This window comes from Gorilla gorilla, chromosome 1 (assembly GCF_029281585.2).
Source record: "Gorilla gorilla gorilla isolate KB3781 chromosome 1, NHGRI_mGorGor1-v2.1_pri, whole genome shotgun sequence".
Lineage (NCBI taxonomy): Eukaryota > Metazoa > Chordata > Mammalia > Primates > Hominidae > Gorilla > Gorilla gorilla.
This window is the reverse complement of record NC_073224.2, coordinates 124,680,107-124,691,526: the sequence shown is the minus strand read 5'-3', so window position 1 is coordinate 124,691,526 and position 11,420 is coordinate 124,680,107. Positions and strand designations below refer to the sequence as shown.

General features: G+C 39.2%; 1 pseudogene; it reads right to left on the bottom strand.

Annotated features, from left to right (window-relative positions):
* Positions 1–6,417: 6,417 nt before the first annotated feature.
* Positions 6,418–8,922, bottom strand: LOC115935996 (profilin-1-like; annotated as a pseudogene).
* Between the last annotated feature and the right edge of the window lie 2,498 nt (positions 8,923–11,420).

Here is an 11,420-nt window from a genome sequence, read left to right as displayed (position 1 = left end):
GAGTATGCTGTAAATCTTCCTCCAGGTCTTCCCCAGAAGGACCTGAAGCCTTTTATGTGGGTGACTGAGGAAAGGGAAATACTCAGAGCTTCTGTGGCTTGTTGGATTCTGGCTCTGAAAATGCTAGCCTAAGGACACCTGCAGTGGACATGAAAATGCACTACTTGCATCTCCAGCTGCAGGAGGCCTAACAAATCAACAGCCCCAGCTGCTACACTCTGAATCGAGGATTTGATGACATTTCCCCCGGATCTGTACTAGCCCATGAGGAGGAAACACTCATATCAAGTCCTCCCAACACAACACCCATGATGACTCATGAGGATGTGGAAGCTGTTTTCCTGTGGCAACTGTGACTTTCTTTCTTCAAAGTCTGTTTTGTTCCTGCACATTAACTGATTTATGTAAAATAAGAGAATAAATGCCTAGACTTCCATGAGTCTACCTTTTACTGATAAACTCTAGTTCTGTGAACAGAAGCTTGATGGAATCAGTATAGTGGGAATTTATAACCTGTCATCCAGTTCTGAGAGCTGGAGCTTCTTGACTGAGGGGAGATCGGGTCCCTTTGGGGAAGAAAGAAGCCTTCAATGTTGTCACAAGTGTATCCTGTAAATCTTCCTCTAGGCCTTCCCAGAGGGACCTGATATATGACTTATGATATGGTGACCCCAAATTCAGGGTGTTCTCATCTTCTCTCAAGAATGCAATATCTTCTCCCTCAGGATTCAACCTAGTACCAGTATTTGTGTATAGCTACACACGTTAATAGACCATAGCTAATTAGTTGAGGAATGGTAGACCCAATTCAACCATACAGGCATCAACCGTATCAGCATACAGGCATCCCTTTCCCACCATTTCATTCTTGTCCCCACTCCAAAGTCTTCTTCATTTTACTTGTATTAATTTTCTATTGCTGCATACAAAATTACTGCAAGCTTTAGAGGCTTAAAATAACAGCCATTTACTTTCTTGCAGTGTCCACAGATCCGAAGTTCAGGCCTGGATTAGCTGGGTCTTCTTCTCAGGGCCTCACAGGCTGAAATTAGCCTGGGTTTCTTTCTGGAGGTTCTGGGGAAGAACTTCCTCTCAAGTTTCCTCAGGTTGTCAGCTGAGTTCAGTTCCTTGTGACTGTAGGACTGAGATCTCTGTTTTCTTGCTGGCTGTCAGCCAGGGGCCTCTCGCTGCTCCTAGAGGCCTCCTGTGTTCCCAGTGCATGCTTCCTCCAGCCAGCAGAGGAGAATCGCCCTGCATGGAAACCCTCCTGCACTTCACATCTCTCCAGGAAGACCTCAGTCCCCCCAAGGAACTCAACTTCATTAGGTCAAGCTCATAAGATAATCTGTATCTTAGATTCGACTGATTTGGGATCTCGATTACATCTGCCATAAATTGTAACACAATCACAGGAGTGATATCACTGACTTTGTCTACACTCAGGAAGAAGTGATTATATAAGAGCAAAGATCACTGGGGGTCATCTTAGGATTCTGTCTACCATAACATTATAAAGACACAGTAATTAAAAGAGTATAACAGATTTCTGCTTCTGTCTGTTAGAATAAATCATATCAGACCAATCCTGCCTCCATAAACAACAATAAAATTGTTTTCAGACAGTGGACAACAGGCAGTACAAAAGGAAACTTAAGGGGGAAGCCCTGTGATTTCCTAGTTCTTTGTCTGGGAAGAATTTCTCAGCAGCTGCACAGTGCCCTAGAGTCTACTCAGAGCAGGGCAGCCCCACTGAGCTGAGAAAGAAGGCAGAGATCAGAGTTCAAGGCCACTGAAGAAATTGCAATCTGCAGGGCAGGGCACCAATAGAAGACAGCTGTTCAGAGGGGGAGCTCTCGAAGTCCATGTGGGGTTCCATGTGCATACTTATCAAGGACTGGACTGTACCTGCACGAGGAAAAGACTAACAGATTTAACAGAGGGGTGGCTGTTATAAAATTGAGTTTGGACCAGCGTACTTGAGGTGGAGGAGGATTGGGGAATGGATGATGGAGTTCCTGCCATCCAGGGTGGGAAGAACTCATGCACACCTCATTAGCACCCAGGTATCCAACTGAGACACTAGAATGGCTGTGCTTTAGGAATAAATGTCATGCTTTACAACCCCTTCTAGACCAGCCCTAGTAAAGCCTGAAATCAAACCCTGTCAAAATCCACAAAGGGGTGGATTGGTGATTGAGTCCTGCCAAATTAGAGGGTCTTGGGAAATGCTGTGGGCTTTCCATGAATCCACTGTAATAAAACATAAACCAAGTCCACATAAGTCCAATGTGATCAGGCAGTAATTTTACTGCCCACTAGAACAAAATTAATTCACACGATCAATGACAGAAGTTAGCCAAGTCGACATTTATGCAAAATACGTCTAAGAACAGCTAACAAATAACTCTTCTCAAACTCACATAGAACATTCACCAAGACAGACCACATATGCTGAGCCATACTTAGTATTTTCTCTCCTTTCTCTTTGACTCATGTATACTGTGATCAAACTCTTAAAATTATACACTTTAATGATGTGCAGTTATTTGCATGTAAGTTACATTTCAATATATTTGTTAAAAGTTTATAATTAAAAAAACTGTCCTAGCTTGATTCAAGAAATCTTTTTTATATTTAAAAAATATAATTTTATGTATTATCAGTGCAAAGGAGAAAAACTGTATGATTACCCTGACATACACAGTAAAAGCATTTGGCAAAATTGAAAACTTTTTTCATGATTTATAAAAACAAACCCCAGAAAACTCTCAGCTTGATAAGAACAGAAGGCACCACTTCCAACCCCATTAAGGTCAGATTTGAAAAACCCACAGGTAACATTATATTAAATGGCATAAGATTGAATGTTTTTCTATTAAATCAGAGAAAAAAGTAGAATACCTGTTGTTACTCTTTCAATTCAGCATCATACTAGAGCTCTAAATCAATGCAATAAAGTAAGAAAAATTAATAAAGTATTGAAAAATTTAAAAATAAGCAATTGAAGCTGTCTTTATTCACAGATGATGACTGTGTGTGTCGGTTAACAATCCTAGAAATCTACAAAAATCTACCTAAACTAATTAGTGAGTTTGGTAACATTGCAGAATATAAGCTCAATATAAGTAGTCTTTTGTATTTCTGTATATTAGCAATGAGCATTTGGAAAATGAAATAAAAATACAATTTCATTTAAAGTAACATCTAAATACATGTTGTGCTTATAAATAAATTCAACAGACCAGACGGGGTGGCTCACACCTGTAATCTCAGTACTTTGGGAGGCCGAGGTGGGCAGATCATGAGGTCAGGAGATTGAGACCATCATGCCTAACACAGCAAAACCCCATCTCTACTAAAAATACAAAAAATTAGCTGGGCATGGTGGCATGTGTCTGTAGTCCCAGCTACTCAGGAGGCTGAGGCAGGAGGATCACTTGAACCTGGGAGGCAGAGGTTCAGTGAGCCGAGGTCACATCATTGCACTCCAGCCTGGGTAACACAACGAGACTCTGTCTCAAAGAAAAAAAAAAAAAAAAGAAAGAAAGAAAGAAAGTCAACAAAATTTATGCAAGGCCAGTACACCAAAAACTACAAAAAAAATCGCTTTGAGAAATTATGAAAGAACTAAATTAGTGGGGAGATAAACTTTGTCATGGATAAGAAGAGTTGTTGTGTTTAAAAAGTCAGTTCTTCACAAATTGATCTCCAGATCCAATGCAATTCTAATAAAGATTCCAACCGGCATTTTGGTAGAAATTTACAAGCTGATTCTACCGTTTATATGGTAATGTCAATTATCAATAATAATAGGACAGCAATATTATAAAAGAATAATGGTGAATGAATTCACTACCTATATTTCCAGAATTACTCTACAGCTATGAAAATCAAGATCATGTGTTTTGTTGAAAAAAATAGAACATGTATCAGTGGAAGAGAAGAGAGAATCCAGAAATAGATACTCACATATATGTCTAATTAATGATTCTTAGGACATACATATGCGTATACACACCCACACCCACATATATATATGTGAAGGTTTTTTTTGAAGATTATCTATCATTATCTCCAAATAGGGAACAGTAAGAGAACATAAAAAGAAGCCACAATATAGGAGATATCATATTTATCTCCAACAAAGGGTTTTTTTAGTCTATCTATCTATCTATCGCAGTCTGATAAGATAAACAACACAATGAAACAATTTCTCAAAAGACTTGAAAAGATACTCCCAGAAAAGAAGATACATGAATGGTCAATTATCATAGGAAAACATGCTTTGCTGTTTAGTCATCAGGGAGATCAATAAATACAGCAATGAGATACCAGTAAATATCCTTGAGAATGGCTAAAATTAAAAAGGTTGAAAATAGCACATGTTGGTGAGGATATAAAGCACCTGGAATTCTTATACTTGTAGGAATGAAAAATGGTATGACTCCTTTGAAAATCTAACAGTTTCTTAAAGGTTAAACATATACAAATCAGATGGACAGTCATTCCATTCCTAGGAATTTACACAGCATGTCTGCACAGTGATCTGTATGTGTGTTTCCAGACCAAACTGAGGGGCGGGCTGCTATTCCTTGCGGCCCAGTAATGAGATGCAGATGAACTGGGGAGGAAGAGAGTTTTTACTTCTGCAACTGGTTACAGGGAAAAGGCCTGGAAATTATCACCAGACCAACTCAAAATTACAAAGTTCTCCAGAGCTTATGTACCTTCTAAGCTATATGCGTATGTGGAAGTGTGCATTCATCTAAATACATAAGTGATTAACTTCTTTTAATCTATAACTAAGGTCTGAGTCCTGAAGACCTTCTTCTGGAGCCTCAGTAAATTCACTTAATCTAAATGGGTCCAGGTGCTGGGGGCCCTCATCTTGTCTCCTGCTAAATCACAGAGGTTTGGGGAGTTCCCTCAGACCTCCAATAAACTTGTTTGTGGAGGCCTGGGGAGTTTCTTCAGACCCCCCATAAAACTTGTTTAATACTAAATGGCTCCTGTTAAGAATGCCTTCGTTATTTCGTCATGCTCTAAGGCCCAGGAAAAGCCTAGGCAAAACTCTTGGTGGGCTTTTGTTACATTCCAGCCTTTGTATAAGGGCACTGGCTTTTTTTTTTCTTTCCTCTTAATATTTAACTGAATCACTCAGTCAGTACTGAAACAGTTGTTAGGGAGGCCTGCGTTAGTGAGACCTGGCCTGCCTCGTATGGATGCTCATGATAGTTTCTTCATAATAGCCCAAACGTGGAATGATAGAAATGTCCAATAACAAGTAAAAGGACAAACAAACATGGTATAGCCACACGAAGGAATACTACTCAGCAATTACAAGGCATTAACTGTTGATGCAAATACTCATATGGATGGATTTTAAAATTACGTTGATGCATGAAAGAAGGCAGACACAAAAGAACACAGGTATAATTTCATTTATAGAAAATGGTTAAAAATGCAAACAGACCTGAAGTGACAGTGGCTCCTTGGGGCTGAGGGTTGAAAGACTGATGAACTGCAAAGGGGTACAAGAAACTTTGGGGCATAGGGAATTTCCTCTATCTTGGTTGTGGCAGTAGTTCCATTAGTGTATACATTTGTAAACATGCATTGAATTACACATTTTAAAGTGGTGCAGTCTGTTGTACCTAAATGATACCTTTATAAAGTTGATTTCAACATCTTAATTTCTCCATACTAGCAATTAGCAGCTAGAAAATGAAATTCAATAAAACATAATAGAGATTAATAGCCAGAATCATTACATGCTTAACAATACACGCAATGAAGCAGGTACAAGGCCCCTAAAAGCAATTGATGAGAAAAATTAAAGAAGACTAGAGAAATATATATCATGTTCATTGATTGAAAGTCTCAATTTTGTTAGCATATTACATCAACACAATTCTGATTAATATTTCTAGTAGGAGATTTTAGAGAAATATAAAAGCTAATTTCAAAATGTATTTGAAAATCAAAGAACCCAGAATAAGCAAGTCAATCTTGAAGAAGCAATAAGTTGGAGGACTTACTCTGCTGGATTTCAAACCTGATTTTAAAGCTACAGTAATTTAAAAACGGTAGTACTGGTGTAAGTACTCATAAATATATCAAAGTAAAAGAATACAGATTCAAACAATATGCCCACAGATGCACAGTTATTTAATTTTTTAGTAAAAGCTTTTTTATTCATAAAAAAATCCCTCAAAACAAAAAAGTTTTCCAACCACACACAGGAGGGGTATGGGTAGGGGAAGGTGTTTCTCCCTCTATCCCTGGCCCCCAGCCCATGCGGTTTTGGCAGCAATAAGGGGTGTGGGGTAATGGCCCCCAAAATTAAAATGGTGTGTGTATGAGAAGGAAAGGGGGGCAAAGTAGTGGGGAGCGGTGGAGGGGAAGGAACAAAGGAGGTCAGTACTGGGAACGCTGAAGGTGGGAGGCCATTTCATAACATTTCTTTGTTATGAAATGGTGAAACTGCCGTGGACACCTTTGCCCATCAGCAGGCCTAGCGTCTTGGCAGTCATGGTGACAGTGACATTGAAGGTGGCGGCTCCACCGATGCTCTTCATATGAAGATCTGCGGTCAATTCCCCATCCTGCAGCAGTGAGTCCGGGACCACAGTATATTTCTGGCCCCCCAGTGTCAGCCGATTCACGAAAAAGTTTGACCAGTCTTTGCCAACCAGGACACCAACCTCAGCTGGCGTGATGTTGACGAAGGTTTTCCCTGGGACGGCGGCCCAGATGGAGCGCGAGTCCTTGTTGCCCACAATGGCTGTGTCCTAACAGGTCCCGTCCGGCATGAGGCTGTAGATGGAGGCGTCCACCTGGCCGTCGCGCTGCTGCAGGGGCTCCTCTGGTCGCTACTGCTGGGGCCGCCTGGGCTGGCGGGTGGGGGAGGAGGAGAGCTCGGGGCAGGCGCGCTCCTCCTCACCATGGCTCTGCTAGCTGTGCAGCAGCCCTCGCACCGCCACTTCTTTTATATATATATGTATATATATTTATTATTATTATACTTTAAGTTCTAGGGTACATGCGCACAACGTGCAGGTTTGTTGCATAGGTGTACGTGTGCCATGTTGGTTTGCTGCACCCATTAACTCGTCATTTACATTAGATATTTCTCCTAATGCTATTCCTCCCTCAGCCCTCACCCAAGGACAAGCCCCAGTGTGTGATGTTCCCCGCCCTGTTTCCAAGTGTTCTCAGTTTTCAGTTCCCACCCATGAGTGAGAACATGCTCGCACCGCCACTTCTAAATGTTTTAAAAACAAAGACACCAATGCCCTTCATTGGGGAAATGAAAGACTTTTAAGTAAAACGATTTTGAGTGAAATAATATTTATTGTTTTAAAAAGTTAATATTAACAACCACTCTCCATCACACATTGAAATTAACTTAAGATGTGAAAGTTAAAATTAGAAACCTTGTAAAGGAAAAAGAGGAAATAGTTTCATGAACTTGACACAGGAAAATATTTCTTAGACTAGATACTGTAGCACTTTCCACAGTAAGAAGTCAAGTGAATTGCACTTCATTTTTGAAAATCTTCTGCTTATTATGTTGTTGTTTAACAACTAAAAAGCTATCTGTAGATCAGGAATAATTATTTGCTATATAATATAGCAAAAAATATGTATATATAAATGGACTCATTCAAAATATACAAAGAACTCCTATAGATTACAAAGAAAATGACAAACACCCCAGTGTATCAATGAACATAAAAAATTGAAAAGATATTTTCCATAAGAAGACATCTAAATGAACATTAGGCATGGGAAAACCAAAATAGGATATCACTACACACCTGGTAGAATGGCTCTTATTTAAAAGACTGAACATATTAAGTGTGTGGAAATGTAGAGCAACTGGAAATGGCCTACATCTTTCACAGAAATGTAAAATAATACAATTACTTTGCAAAACTCTGTGTCTGTTTTCTACCCATTCACCAAACAACTCCATCCCTAGTTACAGATACCCACGAAAATAAGTATGTGTCTTCACAGAAATAATTGTATAAGAATATTCATAGTTACTTATGCACAGTAGCCAACAAGTAGACCTGTCTCCCATCAGAAAAATGGATATCAAATTGTGTGATAATCATACAATCAATAGGATATTACTTGGCCAAAACAAAATGAAACAAGGGAAAAACACAATCAAACAAATTAGTGGCATATATACCCACCTGAGTAAAGAGAAGTCAAAACAAGAGAACATACTAAATGATTCCATTTTGTTATTGTTTTGAGACAGAGTCTCACTCTGTCTCCCAGGCTGGAGTGCAGTGGCACGATCTCGGCTCTGCCTCCTGGGTTCAAGAAATTTTCCCTACCTCAGCCTCCCAAGTAGCTGGGATTACAGGCACCTGCCACCACACCTGGCTAATTTTTGTATATTCAGTAGAGACAGGGTTTTGCCATGTCGGCCAGGCTGGTCGCGAACTCCTGACTTCAGGTGATCTGCCTGCCTCAGCCTCACAAATCTTGGGATTACAGGCATGAGCCACCAGGCCTGGCTAAAATGATTGCATTTTTGTGAAGCACACGAATAAGCAAAATTAATCTATAGTGGTTGCTATAGTTTAGATATTGGTCCCCTCCAAATCACATGTTTAAATGTGGTCCCCAGTATTGGAGGTGGGGATTAATGGGAGGTGTTTGGGTCATGGGAGTGGATCCCTCATGAATAGGTTGATCCCCACCTTGGGAGAAGGTAGTGAGTGAATTCTCACTCTCTTAGTTCCTGTAGGAGCTGGTTATTAAAAAGTGTCTGTTACCTTTACTTGCTCTCTTTTGCTTCCTCTCTCACCGTATGATCTCTGCACACACTGGTTCCTTTTCACCTTCTGCTGCAGGTGGAAGCAGCCTCAGGCCCTCATTAGGAGCAGATGCGGGTGCCATGCTTCTTGTGCAGCCTGTAGAACTATGAGCAAAATGCACCTCTTTTCTTTATAAATTACCCAGCCTCTGGTATTCCTTTCTAGCAACAAAAAGGGACTAAGGCAGTGACAACATTCAGAATACATTCTTCCTTTGGGGGATGAGTATTGACTGGCAAGGACCACATCAGAACTTTGTGGCATGAAGGAAAATGTTGTCTGTATTGAACTGGGTGTTATTATATAATGTATAATTATGTCAAAATTTATTAAGCTGTACCTTAAGGTTTTTTGCAGTATACTCTATGCAAATTATACCTCAGTGAAGAACTGTTAGCATACAACAAAGAGAGAGAAAACAAACACTCAAAAATGTGAAAATTGACAGAAAATAGGTAACAAATATTTAGCATATAAATAAGAGGGATCAGTTGAGAAGAAACCAAAAGCAATGGAATAGAAAAAAGACAAAAAAAGTATAATAAAAAAGTTTTAAATTTCAAAGTTTGAAATGATATTAAAGTGGCACAGTTTCCTTGGGAAAATCAAGCGAGAACCAGAAACTCTGAGACTAATTCCAGCAAAAGTATGTAAATCAGTTTGATCTAATGGTACAAGGTTAGCTTTGAAGGCCAAAAGGAACTGGTTTCTAATTCTTATTCCTCTCTTCACTAGTTTTGTGACCTAGGGAGATTTTGCAATCTTTCTGAGTTTGTTTTCTCATCAGGAGCAGGATAATACCTAAGTAACAGGATAGTTCGTAGATTTAAATATGATTGCATGGCAGTGGACATGGACCATAATTAATTGTTAAGAATATATTTACACTGAGCTCTCCTTAATCCATGTTAAAATTGTAGACAAACAACGATTGACAAAGAACAGACAAAATGTTCTAACATAAATATTCTTCCTTTGTTTCTAGAAAGAAGTCACACATATAGTAAAAATAATTAGGGAGGATGTAGTTCATATTGACCAATCTTCCCCAAATCCTGAAGCAGGTCTACTTTCTAATACCAGAGATGTCTTGACTGAGTCCAACCCCTGCAGTCCCCTCTGTCTGGAATAGACGGTAGAAGTTTGCTCCAGCCTTAGAACAGCATGGGCTGGCAAGCGTTCTCAGAGAGCCTCTCAACTTCAATTCTAAAGGCCCTGAAGAATATGTGCAACTGGGTCGGGTTAAGGCCAAGCTGAACCACATGACCAGGGCTCTCACCAGTGCCAAAGTCAGTGGAAGGATATCGGTCCCCAGAGCTCTGTTACAGGCCACGGATGCTCCATAGAGGGGTGGTGAATAACAATCAGGAGAAATATCAGCAATGGACAGAAGGCATAAATAAACAATGTCCGCCCTCCACTAAAACCCGGGAAAGTTCTCATTCAAAAAACGATGTCTTAAAGAAAACATAGGTACAAATCTTTGTGACTTTGGATTAGACATTTTTTAAGAAGGCACAAACAACCCCAAAATAGATAGATAAATGGACTTCATAAAATAAAAAACTTGTATGCTTCAAAGGACATTGTCAAGGAAGTGAAAAGATGATCCACATAATGGGAGAACTATTTCCAAATTATGTATTTGACAAGGGTCTTATACCTAGAGTATATAAGGGATTCATATAACTGAGCAATAAAAGACAACCACATTTAGCAATGGGAAAAAAGCTGTAAGTAGCAGTTTCTCTAAAGGAAACACACAAATGGCCAAGAAGAACATGCAAAGATGTTCAATGTTTTTCATCATTAGGAAAATGTAAATTTAAACCAAAATGAGATACCACTTCACACCCATTAGTATGACTTAAGAAAAAAATAAAGACAACACATGTTTGGAAAGTTATGGAGAATATGGAATTCTTATATATTACTAGTGGGAATGTAAAGTGGCATAGCCACTGAGGTTGGAAAACAGTGTGAGTTCCTCAAGAAGTTAAACATAAAAAAAGTTAAACATAAAAAAGTTAAGCACAAAGTGATATATGATGCAGCAATTGCACTCCTAGGTTTATAACCAAGAAAATGAAAAACAGATGTTCACTCAAAAACATGTACAAAGCTGTTCATAGCAGCATTATTCATAATAGTTCAAAAGTGGAAACATTGTTAAATGAATAAACAAAATTAGGTATAACCATATAGTGGAATATTATTTGGCCATAAAATGTTGAAGTACTGCTGCAGGCTAAAAAGGATGAAACTTGAGGACAATATGCTGAGAAGCAGATGCAAAATGCCACAATTTGTTATTCCATATAGAGGGAGTGCCCAGAACAATACATCTATATATAGAGAAAGTAATTAGTGTTTGTCAGAGACTGCAAGAAGCGGGGAATTGCAGAGTGACTGCCCATAGGTGCAGGCATGCTTTTTGGCATTATGAAAATATTTTGGAATTAGGTAGTGCTGCTGGCTGCAAACTTTTGGAATATAGTAAAAGATACTGAAAGGTATGCTTAAAAATGGTGAATTTTGTGATACATGAATTATACGGTAGTAGTAATAATAATAACAACA